The 22990-nt window shown below is 41.5% G+C and overlaps 1 protein-coding gene across 1 annotated transcript in view; it reads left to right on the plus strand.

Annotated features, from left to right (window-relative positions):
- The first annotated feature begins 237 nt into the window (after positions 1 to 237).
- The window catches only part of cemip (cell migration inducing hyaluronidase 1), a 269100-nt gene continuing 246347 nt past the window's right edge, over positions 238 to 22990 (plus strand). Inside the window, exon 1 of the mRNA XM_078258989.1 lies at positions 238 to 368. The gene's annotated coding sequence lies outside the window, so the exon portion shown is untranslated. The remainder of the gene's footprint in view (positions 369 to 22990) is intronic.

Below are 22990 nucleotides of genomic sequence, written 5' to 3' on the forward strand. Positions count from 1 at the left end.
AAAAATGGTATATAAGACAAAGACTTATTTTCTTTAGTTTGCTATGCCCCTGCAAGGTTTTCAAGGAATCAATGAAATAGGAACACACACACACACACACACACACACACACACACACACACACACACACACACACACACACACACACACACACACACACACACACACACAGTGGGCGTGTCTTCCCTCCAGCTGGAGCATTGGAGGCGGCGCTGCACCGTGAGTCTGGACCAGGAATGGCCGTGTCTCTGCGCTCAGACACCGGCCGACTCACTGACAGCGCTTCGCTCCATCACTGCACTGCTCCGAGCTGCGCGTCTCTCAGCCTCCACACCGGGGACTAGAAACGGATTACACGCTATAGTTCGGTAGGTCTCCATAGACTCTTTAAACATATTTTTCAGTGGCATGGCTATGTTGTGTGTGTGGTGATATTGTGATGCATACAGAGTGGGTATTAGGGGTCGTAATGTGGCCGCTGTGAGCCACAGGTGTGCTGGAAGACATCCGTGTCGCTGAATGCGGTTACTGCGCGGGTAGCGCGTGCTACTGGGGACGGGAGCACACTTCATTCTGAGAGTGTGCTGTCACACCGCGGACTGAAGAGGGTCGCCGTCCGCACATCTGGTCAGAGTGTGGGTGCGGGCTGAACTGTTGAACGTACGCCGCCTGTCTTGCCACGACTTTAGGGGCAAAGGTAAGTGCACTCCCGGGCAGTGCGCGCTGATAGAACCGCTCTGTTTCCAGCACACCGTCCTTGAATCCCCCGGCTGGCTTTAAAAAAAACAGTTCATCTCGCCGTGCTCGCACCGTGTTTGCAGCTGTAACTGAAATGCAAAAAAACAAACACTGTAGCCTAAAACAAAGTACAGGTTCTGGGTATTTCTGAGGAGCGCAGTCTCCACCAGGATACATTGCGGGCATCGCTGGTGTTCTGTTGATGCTGCCAGAACCGCTTTTATTTGCGGGCAGGGAGATACGCCATGTATAGGCTAAGCTGGAGCACCTTTTAAAAACTAAGTAGAATATGTTGTGATCTGAAATAAAGGAAGATAACTATCTTCTTTTCTTTGAATGGAGCATGTTCAGATAGGAGCTTGCTCAGCAGCTGTTCGCCGCCAGTTTAAAGTAGCCGTGTGCCGGTTTCCGTTCTCCTCCGCTCTGTAAATGCTCCGCGGTAGTTCCGCGCTACTGTTCGGCTCCAGAGGAAACAAGTGCACTGTGCTCTCCAGTCTCCTTCCAACAGGTTAGTGGACATTTTCTCCTTAATATCCGCGTAGAAAATGTTTATCAACTGTGTTGTCTGTGCAGATGTTTATCAACTGTGCTGTCTGTGCAGATGTTTGTTCATCAGGGCTGTAGGCAGAATTTTTAGAAGTAACATGCAGATATAAAGAGTCCAAAGTCCCTCAGTCCAATCCAGACCTTAACCTTTCTTTCTGTCTATAGGCTATACATTTCTTACATAATTGTGTAAATGATGTGTCAAAGCCTTAGACATAATGGAAGCCAGGAATAGGCTATAACTGGAGAAATACTGACATATTTATGTTTTTGAACTTACACAGTCAAATTGTTTTTCAAATTTCAACTTTGAAATATATCAATATCAGGCTTAAAAGCTCAATATGTGTAATGTGTGGAACTTTAATATGATAACTCATACACAAAAATATATTTGTATTTAGTAATAGTTCCTTCCATGCTTTAGAGCATTTTTTTACAAGTACATGCAATTTTCTTCCTAACATCAGAAAATGATTACTGTTTACATATCATTAACTCCGCAGTTGCCCAGCACAGTATGAAAGTGTCTTGATGTCTCTCTTTAGCGTTCTGATTATAAATGTTGAAGTTACTTGGCAGCTCTCCTGCCTATAGTGCCTAACATTCGCTGGTAAACACGACTCATTTTGTCTCCATTTGCAATGCAACTCATCCCTGGTTGAGGCAGCTGACAGGGACTGTGTGTTTGTGACTGCAGAATGTGGGGCTGAAGTGGAATCTGCTTGTGCTGAAGGAATGATCAGCGCTGCCTCCAAGATGTCTGTGGCTGACTGCTGTCTTCATGTGTTCCCTTATCCCCGTCAGCATCCTCCAGAGAGGATGGCATGATGATGAGGAGCAGACTAGCTCTGTAACAAGCAACAGGAGAGGAGCAAGCTGGGAACAAGAGGCAGTTATGATGATGAGGAGGATAGCATTCCTGTGGTATACAATTTGTGTCTGAGTGACCTGCAGAATGAGAGAAAGAGAGAGGGATAGAGACAGAGAGAGAGATCCCAGGCTGTGAAGCTAGGGTTATGCAAGCTGAGGTTTAGTGGCATTGCCTTTCTTCTACAGCTGACTTGCAAATGTACAAGCTGTTGTAGAATTGTTGCAACATGGCATCATGACTTTGCGTAAACATACACGCCACTTTCCTAAAGCCAAATGGCGTGTTATCTGTATGCATTTTGAGCTATCCACGTGTATGTCTACGCTGTATACAGCGGATGTAAACATATATACAGCGGATGTAAACATACACACCACGACGTGACGTCGCCAGAACGTGCCGTACTATCGTGAGAACAACGTCACACGCGTGTAAAAAAGGTTGGGTTTAGGGAAAGAACATTGGGAAAGGCTTTAGTAACACTAAAAAACGACAAAAACACGACGGTGACCAACGTCACACGCTTAGGGAAACAAACGGTTGGGTTTAGGAAAAGAACATTGGGGAAGGCTTTATTAAAAAAAAAAAAAAAAAAAAAAAAAAAAGGGTTAATAAACGCTACACACGATCTTAGCTCTCCTGGGTGAAAGTCCTGTGTTTTACCCATCCGCCGCCCCAACCAACCTCTGTCCTTTCATACTACTCGCTATGATGGTAATTCACATGTAATGTAGGTCAATGGAGGCCAAACGGCGTTGATAAACACGCTAAAATATGATTACACGTCTTGATAACACGCAAAAACGGCATACAAATTGGCGTGTCATACATACGCCACTTTGTGAGATCAGTCTGATTGTTGTATGAGTGTCTGTACAGGGTCTTAAAAAGTCTCAAATTTAAAAATCTAAATTTTAGGCCTTAAAAAGTCTTAAATTCGCTGAAGTATTGTTTTCTGGGTCTTAAATCATTTTAAACAGATCTTAATTTTCCTACATCCATGCAACGCTACTTCTAATGCTTTTTAAAATGTATTTATCCTGTGGTGTATTACGACTACAAATGAGACCAACGTGCAACTTATATTTCAGCCAATCAGCTTTTGTGTTATTGGCGTGAGTCTCTTTTAAATTGTACCACAGACATGAAACACATTTAATTCTTTAGCTATGGGGAAGTGCAAGTTTAGCGATATTTGGCTTGAGAAAAATGAATTTAGGGCTTATGCTTTATGTTGTGATAAAGCTCTTAATTATTATTTATAATGGTCTTAAAACTGTCTTAAATGTCTTATTTGTCTTGGTGAAACCTGCAGAAACTCTGCAGTAAGAGGATAATTACTTTGATTGTCGATGTATCTGTTGATTATTTTCCCGGTTATGGACTAGTTGTTTGGTCTCTAAAATGTCAGAAAATGGTGAGAAATGTCAATCAGTGTTTCCCAAAGCCCAAGATGACTTCCTCAAATGTCATGTTTTGTCCACAACTCAAAGATATTCAGTTTACTGAGTGAAGAAAATATTCACATAGTAAAGTGGGAGATTTTTTGTATAAATGTTTTGCTCCACTGGATTACTGATTGATAGGGCTGTGACGGTATAGTTTTTTGTCTTATTTGACGTATCACAGCAATATGGCGGTTAACCTCTACTCCCCTACGAGTAGCATATGTTAGAGCGAGAATGGCAGGGGTGCATGACGTCAGTGCCCGTGTGGTAGCGCAAGGACAGCGAGCGGTAACGGAGAGTAGCGTATGAGTGCTAGTGTTAATTTTGTCACCTATTTTTTAATTTAGTCTTAGTCTTGTGCCAAATGTCCTTGTTAGTTTTAGTCATATTTAGTCATTCACATACCTTTTTTTTGTTAGTCAAGTTTTAGTCAACTAAAAGTCTTGTCAGTTTAGTCTAGTTTTAGTCAAAAGAGAACTCAAGGTATCTTAGTCAAGTTTTAGTCGACTAAAAGTCTCGACATTTTAGTCTAGTTTTAGTCAAAAGAAAACTCAATATATCTTAGTCAAGTTTTAGTCAAAACATTTTAGTCTTTTTTAAATAACAAATTATTTCTGAGATTATTTCTGATAACCATTTCAGTCAAATACTTATATAAAAATAAATTACATAAAGTTATATAAATATCGAGCCTCTTCCTTATTTCACCAGTAAATTCCTGTTAAACGACAAAAATAACCACTGGATGGGAAATGGGTATTTTACAATAACTTTGAATGCAGCACGAGGCTGGTTAGGCGAGTTTCAAGTGAACGCAACATATGTGTTGTTTTCAGACAACGGCAGCTACAGACTGTCGTACGTCTCGGTGTTGGAATCCTACACAGTGAAATACAAACTTTAAATACAAACTTTACACCGTTTAGCTGTCAGCATTTTAACCGTGTTTAATCCAGCTGCTAGCTAACGGTAGGCTAACGTTACCTGCTACCAAGTGTAGTGTTAACTACCGTCCCGTGCAGCAATGTTTCACTTGCTTCTAACGTCCGTTTAGAAGCATCAGAGAGAAGCGCAGGCATTTAATAAGTGGCACCGAAATCCACGTTGCTATTCGTCCGGTAGATAACGGTCGTTAAGGCACCAGTCGGTGCCGTAATAGCACCGGGTCTCGGTACTCAACCCTAGTAACAGCTGAATATTCTGTCTCATGATGAAAAATTAAAGACAATTGTAGACGAAAATGAAGAGAGATTTTATCTTAGGTTTTATTTTATGCAAAACATTTAGTCTCGTCTTTTTTCGTCAACAATAATGCATGTTAATTTAGTCTTAGTCAGCGTTTTTGGACATTGGCGCAGTCTTGTCATCGTCTCAGTCATGTAAAAAACGGTCGTTGACGAACATATTTAGTTTTGTCTCGTCTGACGAAATTAACACTAATGAGTGCCTCTGTGAGGAAGAGCGAGAGGAATAGGGTTAGATAGCAACGATGATGTAAAGTGAATTAAAAATAAACAATGAAACAACAAGCTTGAGCTTCTCAAGACACAGTGGCTTTATCTGTTGTCAATACTGGTGGTACAGTGAATGGCGTTTCGCCAGCAAAAAGTGAAAAGAAAAAAATGCAGTGATGGCGGTGATGTCATCACCGCGGTAGTGTGATGTCACTGCCGGTATTGTGGTGATGCGGTTTTCGTCGCAGCCCTACTGATTGATAGAACTGACTGGTGATCCAATTTAATCCAGGTCATAAAATAAAAGCTTTGACATAGGACTTTCCCAAACCTACCACAAATTAATGGCGAGGCCACAGCATTTTGTGTCTCTGAATGTTTTTAATTTGGCGGGGTATTTAGTATGACTGATAATTTAAATAAGCAAAGCTGCGGCTGAGTATATTTTAATGCACTGCTGCTAATAAGGCCTGATATTAGGCTGTTAAAGCTGCATCTTTAGTATGTCTGACAGCAATGGCAGACAGAAGAGAGTGTGGAAGTTCTCTGCTGCCAAACCTGAAGTATTGGCTGAAGAAACCAGGAACTGAAATTACACACTTGTCTTCCTGCTAGAAGGAAGGAAGGCTATTGGGGAGAAAATAACAATAAATACTTCTGCCGGCTCAAACTAGAGTATGGCATGAGAGAGCAGCCTGTAAAATGTTGTCACATTCTGCTGCTAATCCTCCTGACTGCCTGCTGCACAGGAGAGGATTCCTTCTTCTTGTTTGTTTAGAATAAGAGCTGTGTAGTTAGCATCAGCAGTGATGATGGAAACAGGGGCTTAACTGACAGATAGAACAGCATCACCTACAAAAACTTAAAGCTGCGTAATGTTAAAGGTGGTGCTTCTAAGGACGAACCCACAGAGCTCACTGTTTAGATTAGATCATATTAGATTCAACGTTCATTTCAACAAAATGCAGTTTGCATTTAACCAGAAGTGCAAAATAGCAGAAAAGTGCAATGTGATATACAAAGTATAGGCAGGTGGTGCATAGGCAGGACAAGAAATATATTGCAGTGTTATAACAGCAGAATAACGTAGCATCGGTGACGTTTGTGGACTGCGGTTTTGAAGCCTTGAGTTTGCATTTTGGCCGTTGCCATCTTGGTGTGTTGAATCCAGAAGTGACCATATTTGGACAAAAATATGGAGCTGGGGAGGATGACGCCTCTAAGCCAGTGTTTTGTATGGTTTTAATGGTGCTGCGCTAAGCTAAACGCTAAAAAGGGAAAGTCACAGATTTTCAAACCTTTACTGGGGGGTAAACGAGGACCTCCGGGTACTTATGCCGTTCGTCAGCATGTACGGTATGACACAGAGCTGGTGGAAAATCGGCTTGGTTGGCTTGGTTGGCAGAATGCTGAACAAGACATTTCTAGGTAAACTTTGGTTTCTAGGCGACCAGTATCACACAGTGAGATAGTCAAAGTTTACTACTAAAGTTTCACTACTGAAACACTCTCACATGAACAACTGGAAGATTATTTGCTCGCACACACTACTAAAAAGCTCTCACACATACAAGTGAAACGCTCTCACACATACAAGTGAAACACTCTTATAAACGCTACTGAAACGCTCTCACACATACAAGTGAAACGCTCTTATATACACTACTGAAAAGCTCTCATACATACAAGTGAAACGCTTTCACACATACAAGTGTAACGCTCTTATAAACGCTACTGAAACGCTCTCACACATACAAGTGAAACGCTCTCACACATACAAATGAAACGCTCTTATAAATGCTACTGAAAAGCTCTCACACATACAAGTGAAACGCTCTTATGTACACTACTGAAAAGCTCTCATACATACAAGGGAAACACTCTCACACATACAAGTGAAACGCTCTTATATACACTACTGAAAAACTCTCACACATACAAGTGAAACGCTCTCACACATACAAGTGAAACGCTCTTATAAATGCTACTGAAAAGCTCTCACACATACAACTGAAAAGCTCTCACACATACAAGTGAAACGCTCTTATAAATGCTACTGAAAAGCTCTCACACATACAAGTGAAACGCTCTCACACATACAAGTGAAACGCTCTCACACATACAAGTGAAACGCTCTCATACATACAAGTGAAACATTCTCACGCGCGACACTGTTGTCACTGTTCTCATAAACGCTACTGAAATCCGTTTCAGTATTGCGTGTGAGAGAATTTCAGTTGAACAGGAAGGCATTTCAGTTGAACAGGAAGGCGTTTCAGTTGAACAGGAAGGCATTTCAGTTGAAGAGGAAGGCGTTTCAGTTGAACAGGAATGCGATTCTGTGTAATTTTCCCAGCCACCTTACTGTTACACCGAATCGCCCTTCTGTTCAACTGAAATCCTCTCACACGCAATACTGAAACGGATTTCAGTGTTGCGCGTGAGAGCGTTTCAGTAGTGTTTATAAGAGCGTTTCACTTGTATGTGTGAGAGCGTTTCACTTGTTTGTGTGAGAGCGTTTCACTTGTATGTGTGAGAGCATTTCAGTGGCGTTTATAAGAGCGTTTCACTTGTATGTGTGAGAGCATTTCACTTGTATGTATGAGAGCTTTTCAGTAGTGTATATAAGAGCGTTTCACGTGTTTGTGAGAGGTAATTCTGAATGATGTCCCTGGCGGCCCCTCATATAAAACTAACATTGAGACCATAAACTTATGAAAATGTTTATTGGGGTAACAAATCAAGTGAGAAGTAGGCTCATTTTCTCGTAGACTTTGATAGAAACGGAAGAAACTTATTTTTGGAGCCAGTGGAGTTGCTCCCAACCAGAAATTAGAAAGAATGCAGGTTTAAGGCATCAGCATTGGCTTCACTTTTCAGACCCAGAAGTTGCTGCTTCGTTCAAATCAGCAGTATGCAGTTGTTTTCAGTGAAAAAGCTCTGATAAACACACTGTACACCACCTACTCAGGAACAAACTGCAGACAGACACAGTAGAGTGGCTGGTGAACATAGCAGAGCATTTAGCATCTTAAGAGCCAGATAGTTCTCTCAGGAGTTGGTGGAGACCAGACCTAAAAGTGTGAATATTGGGCTATAAAACACGACTCCAGATGAAAATGCACATTCAGTGTAATTTAAAATGGTGAAAAATGTTGGTGTTGTGTTATAAGCCAACAAAGTGGCCAACAAATCACATATTGCTACTTTAAACTTCCAAAGAAAGAAAAACATACCACTGTTAACATATGCATGCTGTACAATATTCCTGTTTGAGCCCACATTAAGTAGATACGTTTGTTCTGTTAGTTAGTAAGTGAAATGAAGATAGTGGCATGTGCTCTTGGATTACTTCAAAAAATCTAGTAAGCATTGCAAGTATGGAAAAGCTACTGAGGGACCTTTACATTTCTTAAAATACACACACACACACACACACACACACACACACACACACACACACACACACACTCTAAACCGTTTGGCAGTTCTTGTAATGTCTATTTAAAGCAATCGTTGGCGGAGAAATACCCTTTACTTTCCAGTGTAGGCTGGAGTTTCCACACATACAGTCAGAGGGAAGAACTGTAGAGAGCTGCCACCGTGGATGATTGGGCCGGCAGCCAAAGGCCACAGTTTACTTGAGGAAACCATCAGCTCTCTAGCCTCAAGCCTCAATTGTAAGAGTAAAATGTGTCTCCCCTCTGGCCAGGCCTGCCGGCTGCAGGCTGCTTTCTTCTCTGCTCTGCTTTGGAGAATAAGGGCTCCATATTCGTAGATGAGGTTGCCCAGACGGAATCTAGTACATTTGTATTTACCCATCCATCAACTCCATAATGGACTGTGAAATTGTTTAGAACAGTAGTTCTCCTGCCTGTACTTGCTACCCTGCAACAGAAGTTGCGCGACCTCCACCCAGTCCATGTTCTTAATTAATGAAATAAAATGGCAATGAGGCTTGCATGGATAACTGGGTGTAAATTGAGTCCAGGCACTGCCCTGGCAATACAACAGACAGCTGCTCATACTTTGTGTGTCTGTTGCTTTTGCGGATTGATGTGATCCAGACAGATATCCAGCCCTACCTGCATGTCCATGTGCCACTGCAGGCTTTACTGTAATACAGCAGCTGCGTTAACGCTGACGTTAAAATCACAGGAAGCAGCCACGTGTTTTGTTTGGATCTCAAGTGTCCAATTTAGATCAAAGCACTGAGGGGTGTAGTGTAGCACACACCCATGGAATTCTTCCTTATCCACTTTTTCAGTTTACCACCTTTTGCAGGCTAAGAAAAGACCCATGAGATATAAACAGTGAATGTTTTTAAATCAGCACATTGCCAGAAAGGGAAAAGATGACACGCAGATTATGTTGTAGAACACAAGAAAGAAACATATTTCCTTGCCACAAACGGGCACCTGTTCACCATGTTTTATTTACAGGCAACAACTTTGGTTACTGTTTTTGACATAACCTACTCTGGATTCAACAAGATTGGCAGGTTTCTATGTCAGATATTTCATTTTGTTTTGTGATGTACAGTTGATGATTGGTTATTTGATCTAATGTGCTTTTCTTTGTGTACCAACAAATTAAATTGAAAATACAGTATCAATCAAATTTCAATATTTGTTCTGAATTCACCTTATCAGAAGGACTATAGTTATGATACGGTAACCTGGTTTGGATTGAGTGTTTGATACTCAAAGGTTAGACCATCAGTGGAGTGCTGCTTTTTGAGGCAAAAATAGAAATTCTGTTCCGAAATATGTTTTGCTTTCTTTCTGTCTGGAGGTCATGGCTTCCCATTCCTTTCAGTAAGAGCACTGGCTGCCATTATTTTATGCTCTGAATTCAGTTTCCAGTCGGAGCATTCCTGAGATACATGGAGCCTGTTTGCAGCTGGATATCTTCTCTGTGAATTCTTCGTATTCACGCAGAGCAGACTCGGTACAGAGCAACAGCGAACACTGCCGGAGTTGTTTTGTTGCTTGAAGCGTGCGTGAAGTTGCTGCAGGGCCTTTATGCAACAGGCAAAGAATGCCTCAGCGGTGATTAGTAGTTTTTAAGCAGAATCAGAGCAGACATGGAGCTGTCGACGGCGATAAAAGAGCATGTCTGTGCTCAGGAAACAGCAAATCTCAACATGATACCTCTGCAATGACCCCAATAATAATGACCTAACACACACACACACACACACACACACACACACACACACACACACACACACACACACACACATACACACACACTAGTTACTTGGAAATGCTACTTGTTTATCAAGCCTTTCCTCAAATGTGCCAAGATATGTGTTTGAACAGGCATGTCTCATTATTCATGTCCTCTAAGGTGTGTGTGTGTGTGTGTGTGTGTGTGTGTGGGACTGTGTGTGTGTGTGTGTGTGTGTGTTTTGCATGATTTCAGTGATGTGATATGATTTGCAGCACATACATTACAGCAGGGAACACTGCTCAGGTTAACAAAAATAATTTGATTTGATTTGGAAAAACAAAACATAACACTGCACAGTAATTACATAGAGCAGCATTAAAAAATCACAGAGGATAAAAAACAATAAAGCTTAAAGGAATACTTCACAATTAAGCTTTGTATCAGTAGAAACCTGGTAGTATTTTCGAATGACCGTGCTTCCCTCCTTCATGTCCCCCTTAGACGAGAGATCTCTGTATTGTGTGTCTGGAAAAAACCCTCTGATGACGCAAAAATCGTCATTTTGCGTCATCGGAGGCTTTTTTGGCCAGAGGCATATAGACCACAGCCAGTAGCAGCTAGTTCCACATGTTTTCAACCCGCCCATAGGGGGTAGGACCAAGGGGGTAAGCTTCTCCTCAGACCGCGTATCTCCTATGGCGCTATTTTAATGCTACCAAGCCATCACCTCCTGTTAGCATTCCATTGACTGCCATTCATTTGGGCGCCACTTTGGCAGCGAATAACTTTACATCTGAAGCGTTTAAAGACTCTATTTGTCCATTGTTTATTTCTAAAGAAACATGACAGTATATAAAAGGCTCCATTACCTTGTACCTCACGTTATGGCTCTGTAGCAGGCGTTTTTGTAAAAATAGGCTAACGATTGTGTCATAACCACGTGACTTACTGTCGCACAGTAGAGAAATTACCGTACAGTACAGGAGAAGCGCACAGGCAGTTTTGTCTGTTAGCTGTTTCAGTGTAATTACTAATGTTAACTAGCATTTTAGTTAGCAAAAATTAGCCTGTGCCTATGTTATCCCCTTACATATTCCTACGTTCTCCATCTCTGCAAGATTCAGAATGATTGAGATTTCTCTTGGCACAGCTACCAGAATACTTACAACTTTCAGACAGGTTGCTCACGTCACATTTACGTCTTCGAGCTCAGTTGGAGGCTGCGCAGTAACGCTAGCCATCACCAGAAAAGTGCTTCTAATGGCCTTCATTGGTCTTCGTCCAAAGCAACGGGATCTGTTGGTCCATTATATATATGTCAATGGGTAGGACCTCACTCCCAGAATTCCCAAATAGTGTCAGCCATCTTGAAGCTAAGCTAACAGGCTATTGCTCTGTGGAGAAAGCTGAGTAATAAATTCATACTTCAGTATGCTAGCCTGCTAGCCTTCCGATCAGATAGAGATGCTGCTCTGTCGGGTAAGACTCGTGGAGGTGGGCTGTGCATATATGTTAACACGGACTGGTGCAGAAATGTGGTGCTTGTATTGCTCACCGCTGGTGGAGTTTGTGACAGTTAAATGCCGACCATTCTACATTCCACGTGAATTCACGGCTGTGTTTATACTCAGTGTTTACATCCCACCAAGCGCTAATGCTACCAATGCGTTAGCTGAACTTTACGGAGCTATCAGTGAGCTCCAAAGCGCACATCCAGATGGACTATTTATTGTTGCTGGTGATTTCAACCACGCAAATCTCAAGAAAGTTCTTATATTCTACCTTCACCTTACGGTGACCCTAACTTATAACAATCAGTGCTCTGTTACAAGTCTACTTATGACCTGTCTTTTGTTGTCTGTTGTCTGTCCTGTCCCTTGTCTGTCTTAAATGCTCTACTTTTAAGTAGTAATTGCACTTTATGTATAGTATATATAGTATATAGTCTATAATGTGTGTGCACTAAATGTAGCCTGTCTCGTATACCATTTTTATATAATGTCGGTTTTATATAATGTTGTTTTTATATATTTTAAATGTGTAACACCACTTGAGCCACGGTGAAACGTTGTTTTGTTTCACTATATACAGTGTATGTGGTTAAAATGACATTTAAAACCCACTTGACTTGACTTGACTGCCGGTAGGTGTGGCTTGGGAGTGGCCTCGTAGGGAAGCGAAGCAAGTGCATTCTGGGAGTTGTTGTCTTTCATCCACATGAGCCAGAAATACATTTTCTGGCTTTTCTCGGTCTAGAAGGCACCAACTTCTAAAATTATGTCACATTTCTACTACATAAATGACCCAATTTAAATACATAATCATCTTTCCAGTGGTGAAATATCCCTTTAATTCCATTTGGTTAAACTATTATCATTGTTGACGTGTAATGAAAGGTGCTATACAAATAATATTGACATTGACATTGACTTATCACGCCACAAGACAAAGCAGCACAACATCAAGACAACAAGTGCAGACAATACAATCAACATGTAATAGCAGGTGTCAGACGGCAGGGGTCAACATGCTCTTTCTTTCTTGGTCATAAAAAGTAAAAAATTTGAATTGAAATAGAAAATGGTACTTTGTAACCATTTCTGTAAGGCCACTTTAAACATTCTCAGTGAAACACTCAGTTTCAGATTCGTGGGTAGATTATTCTACTGTAGATGAATGTGTTTTTGCCCATTAGACTATGGAATCCAAAAGGAATTAAAGCTGCAAGCAGCGTTGGAAGGACCCTCATGCCTCTGCGTGTGTCAGGGTTACTGGCGGAAGCCGCTCCTTGCGACCGTGCATTTGCGCGGCACTCAGAAACTGCAAATCATCACCAATGAAAAGGGAACTCCCTGCTGAGTTCAGTGATACCTCACACAAGGCTCTACATCAAACATCATCATAAGTTATACAAAGGGGCATGGCCACAGCATAGGAGGCGGGTCAAACCATCAGCAATGAAGAAGGAACTGCTGAGTTCAATGACACCTCACACAAGACTCTACCTTAAACGGTTCAAATGTTATGAAAGGGGGCGTGGTTAAAGTATAGGGGGCGGCTCAGTATCACATGTAGACCACACATTATAAGTTTCATGTAAATCGGATGATGTTTGTCAAATAAGGCTGATTTCCTGGGCCCTATGACCAAAAGTCAATTTTGGCCTAAAAATTTCCTCAGGCCTGGACTCTTGTCAATTGTGAGAAATTTTGGCCAAAGTGGACAATGTACACTAAAGTTACAACAACTTCTTCGTTCATCGATAAATGCTCAAAATGTCCGCCACACCACGCCCACACCGTTGGACAAAAAGTTTTGCTTTTAATAACTTTTCATTGTTAAGACCGAATTTGAAGTCGATCTGATGGAGTTCGTTAAAGTATAGCACCTTGACTTTTAGGTCTACTTCCTGTTGCCACTAGGGGGCGCTATGACTTTGAGTAAATATCGGCCTTTATATGTCCTCAGGGTTGGACTCTTATGAATCCTGAAAAGTTTTGAACCAATTGGACAATGTACACTCAAGTTACACCCACTTCCTGTTTCGATGGCAAAACGCACAAAATGGCCGCCCCGCCACGGCCATGCCCTATGACGAAAAGTTTTTCTTTTAATAACTTTTCATCTTTAAGGTCTTAAGATGGCACAGACCAAATTTGAAGTTGATCGGATGAAATCTACGAGGAGTTCGTTAAAGTACAACATGTGGAAATGGCCCAAATCACACGTTCAATTAAAAACGTTTTTTAAAGACGTTTTTTGTACGTCTTGACATGCTACATACGTATACCACTTTTCGTTAGTCTACGTTAAACGTACTGCAGGGGCTCAATTATTTAAGTTTTGTAGGGGGCGCTAGTGAGCCATTTTTGTGCGCCTATGCCTGAAACCCTTAAAATATGTAAATTTTCACCAGACTTGATGCAAACGCCAATTTTGGTGAGTTTTTGAGTATGTTAAGCCCCTCAAAAAGGCGATTTATTTGCCGGAAGAAAGAAGGAATAATAATTCCTTCAGTTTCAATAGGGCCTTCGCCGCTGTCGGCACTTGGGCCCTAATAAAATCTGTCAAGCTACTTTTTGTAAAGCTATGGTTTTCTCTTAGTCGTCAAAAATATTGAACTACTTTGGTAGTTCAATATATATTATACAAATATGTTTGTCACAATTTTGTGAGCAGCATCTTCATATAAGTGATTCTCTTTATTCCATGTCAACCAGTTAAGAGTTCTGAAATGAACCGGATGAGATGTGCATGTGAGTAAACTTTTAACCTCTTAATGGTCACTGTACCATGTACGGGACACCTTGTGGCTGTGGCGTCGCTGTAACCACCACTCATATTTTTATAACTTTAAAGTATTAAATCTTCAAAATATACAGCCATGCAACACACCAATTGAAAGCTTAGACTCTCAGGATTCCATTACGCCCACACACAAAGCATAAGATGATTTATAGCAGTTATACAACTGCTACAAAGTTATAGAAAATAAAACGATACAGCGTAAACAGCGCAGCTCGTGTCTAGTGCATTTATACCTTTTTCCTTGTCCCTTTAGCCACTGCTGGGATTTTTTGCCCAATACTTTTTTTTCTTAAATCCCCAAGAGTCCAAGGAAATGGAATATCCAAGCCATTCTATCCAAAACGAGCTGTTCGCCTCACAATCTTGACGTTTCTGGCCGAATCACAACGGAAAATCGCTAAACTGTTTTTCATTTCCGTATTTGTATTGCTTCCTCGCGTCTCTCCTGAGTGTCCTACCAACTTAATGTGGGTGTCACTGTATTCTCTGACGTCTTAGGTTTCCATAGAGACCTGGTATAAGCCAATCGGTGCAGGTTTGCCTGTGATACACCAATGGAAAGCTGAGGACTCCTCTGATGCGATGTGAGCCCACGTGCAAATGATCGACATTTGCTCAGACTAGTTAGATTTAAATGCTATAAAACCCGTCTACATTTTTAGCCAATGAGCAGACAAGTCGATAGATACGAAATATGCCATTGAAATCTTAACCCTGTAATGGCTGGAGCTATGTCAAAGCAAAAACAGGGCCTCCTATAAGCATATGACACCCTGTGCAATGTATAATTACTTATTTCTATGTATTTATGTATATAGTTATTTCAAGATTGTGTATGATTGATGTGGGTGTGTTTGTGTATTTGAGTGTTTTATTTTGTACTTTATTGGCTTTTTTCTTTGCACTTTTCAAATGGAAATCAGAAAAACGCACAGACATACAGTGGGGCAAAAAAGTATTTAGTCAGCCACCAATTGTGCAAGTTCTCCCACTTAAAAAGATGAGAGAGGCCTGTAATTTTCATCATAGGTACACTTCAACTATGAGAGACAAAATGAGAAAAAAAATCCAGAAAATCACATTGTAGGATTTTTAATGAATTGGGTATGTCGTTTAGACCAAAAAGCTTGAAAATGCAGCCGTTTGTTAAGTTAATATAACCCATATCAATTTATTTTGAGATTGTTGGACTAGAGCTCCAGCTTATTGTGTGAGGAATTAGTCTGTCCATAAAGGTGGCTTTTCTGGCTAGCAACCTTATACTTTGATATACCTTGGAGATGGGCTTTTAAAGCCATATTATTACCTGATAAAAACCTGTCTAAGAAAATCAGTGGACCGGATGTTTTACTGCCCTGATACCCAACAAGACAACTCCTCCCTCAAACTCTGCACTTTAGAGGGTGCTAGTCTATATGCATGTTGTTTTATTAGAGTCAAACTGCCTCCATCCACATCATGGACAGCTAGAGAGGTGCACCTTGGGACATCCTGCAAAAGAGGGAAGAACTCTGCTATAAGAGCCTTAAACTCAGATTATCGGAAAATGGATCAGCTTTTCATCAAGTAACTTCAGAGCCTCAGAGTTCCTCAGGCAGAACCTAAGAGTTTCCACTTCTCCACTAACATACTCTTCAGATATATACACAAAATTACGCACTCAGATCAGAGGCCCTCTGTGGCAATAAGGCAAGGACCTGGTCCCCAACTGGAAAACAGCGATCCATGGCCTTCTGATCAAACTGAACTTTAATTTGTTTGCTTGCTGACGATTATCTTTAGCAACCTGACAAGCAGACCACAAATGATCTATAAACTCACAAATATACTGCAGCATAGTTGCACCTGGATTGTGTTAAACAGCTTCAGGGGATCCCTAACCTTATGGCCAAACACAAATTTAAACATTAAACGAAACATTATCTGCATAATGACATCTGAACCCAGATCTTTGCATTTGCATCTGGTATTATGTTTGACATAGTGTTGTATTGCCAGACCTCCACAGCACTGTGGAGTAATGTCTAGCTCCTAAATTAGCTGGATACATCATCATCATCGTCATTTCCTCTTACCAGTGTATCACTGTGTGTACTTCGTCCACAGAAATCCCACCGATCGGTCCTAAAACATCCCAGTTAGAGTAAATATTCTTTGTAAACCTTACAATCATTCCCCGAAATAACCAAGCAGGCCTGCCTTGTTTCACAATCTCAATTTTTTTTTAAACTTGCGTTTTCAGCTTGTACCTTGCTAGCTTGAAGTTTGTTGTTGTTTCCCCAAGAGAACGGAGTTAGACAACTGCAACACACATCGCTGGAACATCCGGCAATTATCCTGGAAATGAACTGTTGTCGATCAAGACTAGGTTTCACATACCCAAAAAGTAATTTGTCATCTCTAATATGCCATCACATTGATCACATCTCAATATGCAAATAAGTTAGATACCACTATGCTTGGTTTGGACCCATAAGATGCAGCAGCTAGTTGGCTTACTACAGCTAAAGGCGCTGACACACCAACCAGATTATCGGCCGTCGGACAGTCTGGCGAGGTCAGTGACTTGAGTCTGTTCGGTGTGTTCCGTGCCGTCATCAGTCGGAGGAGCCGTCGGCCTTCTTTTGGGCCGATTTGACTTGTTGAATTGAAAGGCGGGCAGTCGGACTCAATGACCAATCTGATTGGTGGAGTGCTAAACCAGAAATGACGAGCAGGATAAGCGTGACTAACGCCTCTCAAAATCTGACAAAAATCTATTAAAGTGACCTTTGTCGATCTAAAATGAAGACAGATTCAGCAACTGCATGGCCTATTTCTCGCTTAAAATGTTTTCAGAAACAAGTTTTGGTGAACTATTTTCGTAAAATATGAGATCATATTCCGAACAAGCCGCCATTATGGTCTGGCTTTGAAATTCGGGAGAAGCCAGACCCACGTGACGCGTTCGTCCAGTCAGCTGCCGGTTTTCATTTTTTGGGCGACAATACAGATTGGTGCCGCCTGCTGTTATGGAGGCATCTCATGCAGAACGTAAGTCGGCGTCACTTTGGTGTGTTCCGAAGCGCTTTTTTGACCAACTCGAGGAGGCAGTCAGTCCGACTGCCTTTTCTGCCAACGGTCAGCCGTCGTGTTGGCGTGTCAGAGCCTTAACTGAAAATGTCCATGTTCCTCTCTACCTACAGGCCTTAAACACAGTCTGTGAGTGTGTGACTATCCACACACTCACATCCAAACTAGTATAAAAGGTCCAGCAGTGTGTGTATGAATATACAGTAGACAGGCCATGTGAAGAGCACGTTTGCTGTAAAATTAGTTTCCCCTTTGAACTGGGAATTGTGTTGTGCTTCACTCAGGCAATCTGTAGAGTAGGATTATTGTTGAGGCATCGCTTTGAAGTGTCGCCCTGAAACACACGTCAGATACAAACATTTTACTAAGCATTTATTGTTGAAATGTTTGTGCAGCTAAAGACGGCAGACTTTTAGTGGGGCATTACCATTTGTCAATGGCAGAGAAGATGATGGCTCCGACATTTGACAATGATCTATTTAGGTAGAAGAGCATACAATTTCTTCTCACGTCTCTGTCATAGATTATATTTGTCTGATGCAGACATTTGCCCATTCAAAAGCCAATAGACAGCCATAGGATAATGGCCATCTCAGTGTCGAGCTGCTGCCACCTCTCCTCTCTTAAAGAGTTTTGTCAATAAACTAAAACAGTCAAATGGAGCCCTCAGGTCCCCTGGCTTATAATTCATTCTGATGTCAAATCAATGGCTTTAATGATGTGTATGCAGACTGACATGCAGGGATTTATGTGCATCTGTGTATTATTTATTTATGTAATATAGAAGCTGGTTATAATCCTGTTGTGTGTGTGTGTGTGTGTGTGTGTGTGTGTGTGTGTGTGTGTGTGTGTGTGTGTGTGTGTGAGAACAGTGTAGCTATGTTTTAGCAAATGAGTCAGCTACTTAGATGTTGGAGTTGCTACTCCAGGTGCTCATAGGCCAGGACTCAAAAAGGGTGAGAGACACAAAGTGACAAATGTTTATTATGTTGATGTGTTGATTATGTCAATAGTCTCCATTATCCAATCCTTGTATGTGGTAGAAATTCTGTGCATGCGCACATCTGCCAACACCTAAATCTGGAGTTTTTACTATGCTGTACAGTTGCATAAAAAGATCATTTACAATCCAAGCTGTCTGAAGGGCCTACTTAAAAACTCTGTAAAGCCTCTGTAATTACAGATTAACAGTAGATGAAGTCATCAATCATGTTGTAGGGCTAAGACTGCAGGGACCTGTCAGAGGCTGCTTCTTTAGCTACATTACACACATATATATATATATATATATATATATATATATATATATATCACACACACACACACACACACACACACACACACTGACTGGTGAGCGCCAGAGAGAGGAATATATGCCAATGCAGTGAGGAAAAACAGCTATTTTAGTAATTCCTCCCATATGTCTTGAGTTGAAAAAGTCACTGGCAGCTATCAAACCGTATGCTGTGTGAGTGGGATTGATGTGTTGGTATTAGACTTGATGGTTGGCAGCTGGAAGTAAGTGCATGCATACAAACTGTAGAAACTAGAGTTCCCTGATTGAATCAGAAACATTCTTGTCATAGTTTTTGTATTATTATGCCAAACACAATTGACTCTGGCTAAATGGCTCCATTAAAAACAGCGTTTATTTTCTTTTTTTTTCAGTCAGAGCTATCACATATTGAGCGAGCCTTTAGGTAAACCAATGCTGGGTAGAACACTGTTGACTTGTAAATGTACTAGGTGATGCATTATATGTTCAAATACCGGAAGTAAATTGACCAACAGTTCATCAGGCCTGTGATACAGTGGTTGCCACTGGACAGTAAAGCAGATAGACATCAGTTATGGAGCCAAATGATAAAGCCTGATTTATGGTTCTGTGTTGAATCTGTGCCGTAGGTACGTGCATAGGTACATGTAGATACAGACCCTATGCAGTACCCTGCACCGTAGCCTGATGTGCACCTCCCCAGAACTGTAGCTACACGTCGTGGCAACGTAGACTGCAACAACTGGGATTGGTCCATTTGGCCGTGGCTTGGTAGTGTTGCACATTCCCCACCGTGAATTCCCCCTACTCATTTGCGGGTTCTCCTTCTCCGTGAACAACTTGGAATCAAAAAGACGGGTTAATTTTTCCTGCTGCATCTTTCCAACCATGGTCAGAAAGCACAGGGGAGAAACTTTGTTTCTCCGTCTCCACTCCAAGAGTCGGTACTCTCGCCGAAGCTAATCCCTGTCACTCTCTCATTCGCTCTACCACACACTCCCCACACACACACACACACACACACTATTCGGTGTTGGCCACTTAAGTAGGCTACGGCGTAGGCTCTGCGTAGAGAAGAGTACTATTAAATATCAGCCTTAGCACTGTCTTTATCTTCTATTTTTCTTATTGCCAACAAATATTATGTAAAGACTAGTCTATATCCACGACGTTACACTTCCGGGATTGCTCCTTTGCCGACGAAAATTCCACCGGATTTCACTCATTTAGGCTGGATATCCGTTGCCTTGGGCTTCCTTTGTGTTGGCATTTTAAACTACGGTGGATTTATGAGGACTATGGTTAACTGCTCCTCAGCTCTCTGCAGCGTAAATCCCGACAGCTAGCTAGACTATCTGTCCAATCTGAGTTTTCTGTTGCACGACTAAAACAACTTCCACCAAAACAAGTTCCTTCCTGAGGCTATTTTGCAGAGGCGCTGTTGCTCCGCTGGGCCAAGACGATTGTGATTGGTTTAAAGAAATGCCAATAAACCAAAGCACGTTTTTCCTCCATCCTGGAATGCTGTGTGGACTAGCCAGACCCTCCTCCGCAGCGCTGTGTAAAGACCAAAACCAACGTGTTTACAGTAAATCAGTGGGATTATAAAGCGGACCAGAACTAAAAGGTAACAATGTATACTTTTGTTTCCATTGTCTGAACCAAACTACAGATGTGAAAGTGACCTAAGACATCATTGGGATATCTCTGGATTTCATATGCATTCCATTAATTTCCAGTCAACATTCAGGCATAATGATCAATACAGAAGGTATTGTAAAATTCTGTGTATTCGGCTTAATTATTTCCTACTAGAAAGCAGTTATATCATACAGGTGTCAGGGTGAGCCTGCTAGAGCACTTGCAAGCCTTTACTATTGGCCACTGTTGGTCGGTCAGGCAACACCACAGGTTAGAGATCACAATGAAACTCTGTGTCCCCGGTGTCTGGCTTTCTGTGCTTCCTCAACTCACTTAGAAGAGGAGGCGGATTTACTGTTCTACTAATGGACAATCATTTTTTAAAACCTAGAGGAAGAAAGAACACATCCAGGTAAAGCAAGCTTTTACTCGCTGGGACTTTCAATGAAGAAAAGGAGCTTTAGCTGAGTGTTTGCTGCAGGCCCCCAGACTCTTAAGCACTTACTTATGGCCAAACGATTAGTGCAATTCAATACTTGTCATTGTCATTGACTCATTCATTCTCTCTGTGCTCCATATTAACATATTGTTGTTCACACAATGACTGAAAAAAAGGAGAGAGATGAGTGGAGTGGGAGGCCAGGCCTGATTATAAACAACATTATCTGTAATATCTTACAGTAAAAGGCAACTGTGATTGGATGAGGAGCTCCAACAGGGTTTCTGTGCCTTCTTCCTCGCTGTCAGCTTAAAAAGATAGTCTTTTGTTGCAGTTTCAATAAATCTACCTAACACAAGGATGCCTGGTGAGGCTTTGTTCTCAGATAAATGTACTAACTGCATAATGAATGTGACTTTATGTTAGGTGCATTGATCAAAACATCAGACCACGGGTGAATACAGAAACCAGACTTGTTTGGATGTCTCTCAATATTTTTTATACTTAGATGACATTATGTGCACAGGACAGTTTGCTTATGTGGCCTGATAGAGATTTTCTGCTGATTTCCACACTTTTTCCATTCTAATAGTGAGCATTTTAAAGCCAAAATAAAACAGGAGAATAACTGTGTCAGTGTGTTCTTCAAAGTCTGGTCAGGGTGGGTAAAAACCCTCTGAAACAACATTTAAAAAAGCATTATAGGACACCAAAACTCCCCACTGAATCCCTGATTAATGAGCAACTACATCAATGAAATTACATAAATTAATGTCAGCTGCAGTCAGGTTCCTTTACTACACCCAAAAAAGATCCATCTGTAACAACAGTAGCCTATGACATCACAATCTTCTGAACATAGCCATACTGAGAAATACAGAGAGAGTTGTGTGGTGCTGATAGTCTTATGGTAATTAGCTTTGTAGCAACTCATTTGGCAATGGCTTGAATGTAATGGACGTTCATTAATATCAAAAAGTTACGCACTAAAGCTTTGAGGAAGACCGAAACAAGCTGCAATGTAACATTAATGGACAATTGTGCATTTTCAATTTACATCCACTGAAAGAGCTGTTTTTACCACTGAAAGGCTCAGATTATTATTCTACGTGTTTAACAACATAAGAGAAAGGATCCCTACAGAGATAGACCTTTTGTTAAAGAGTAAGATCCTTTTGTTTAACATGAAACATCCCTGAAAATCGCTTATCGTAGTAGTCAGACACTTCAGTCTGTCAATGGCAAAATCATCCTTTTTGGGGACGGAAATAGACGATGCACAATTACCTATTAATTTACATTGCAGCCAAGTTCACGGCTGCTGGTTACAGTGTTCTTGCTCAATACCGACCAATTTCAAAGATTTTTGTTCACATTAGTCACTTAGACACCAATGCATGGATACCCGACCCGATCCCGACGGATCCCGACGGATCCCGATGCTACCCGACGGGCCGGGCGGAATTGGACAGATATTTAGAAATTATGGTCGGGTGTGGGTCGGGCTCTTTCACATCAGCGCGATAAGGCATTTGTTGTAAAATGGTGCTGCAGCTCCTTTAAGAGAGATCAGTGCGTGTGGGTGTGTGTGTGTGTGTGTGGTAAGTGGGCAGAAGAGAGATAGAGAGCGAGGAAGCAGACGTGTTGTATGCAACCGGAGCAGAGTTGGTGGAATAAGTTTAACTTTGTACACAGTGTGTGCGGTGTCCGAAATAAACCCCAGACTGAAACCCAAGTTCATTCATTTGCTCACCAGAAACGGGATTTTAACCCCAACATTATTCATTTTATAACATCGGCCCTGGAGGTAACGAGTCTCCCCTGGTTTTCTGATCACGGTCGGAAACGAAGCAAGCAGGAAAGGTTAACACATTCAACATTTTAACAGCTTATTAACATGTGCTTGTTGCCCTGTGTGCGCTGATGCGCTCATCTGTTGACATTTCCGAATGCCTTCCTACAGTTGCTTAATAAAAGCGGGCTTTCCACACAAAAACGTAGCCTACGTGTCATTAGTAT

The sequence above is a fragment of the Sander vitreus genome, chromosome 1 (assembly GCF_031162955.1).
Source record: "Sander vitreus isolate 19-12246 chromosome 1, sanVit1, whole genome shotgun sequence".
Classification (NCBI taxonomy): Eukaryota; Metazoa; Chordata; class Actinopteri; order Perciformes; family Percidae; genus Sander; species Sander vitreus.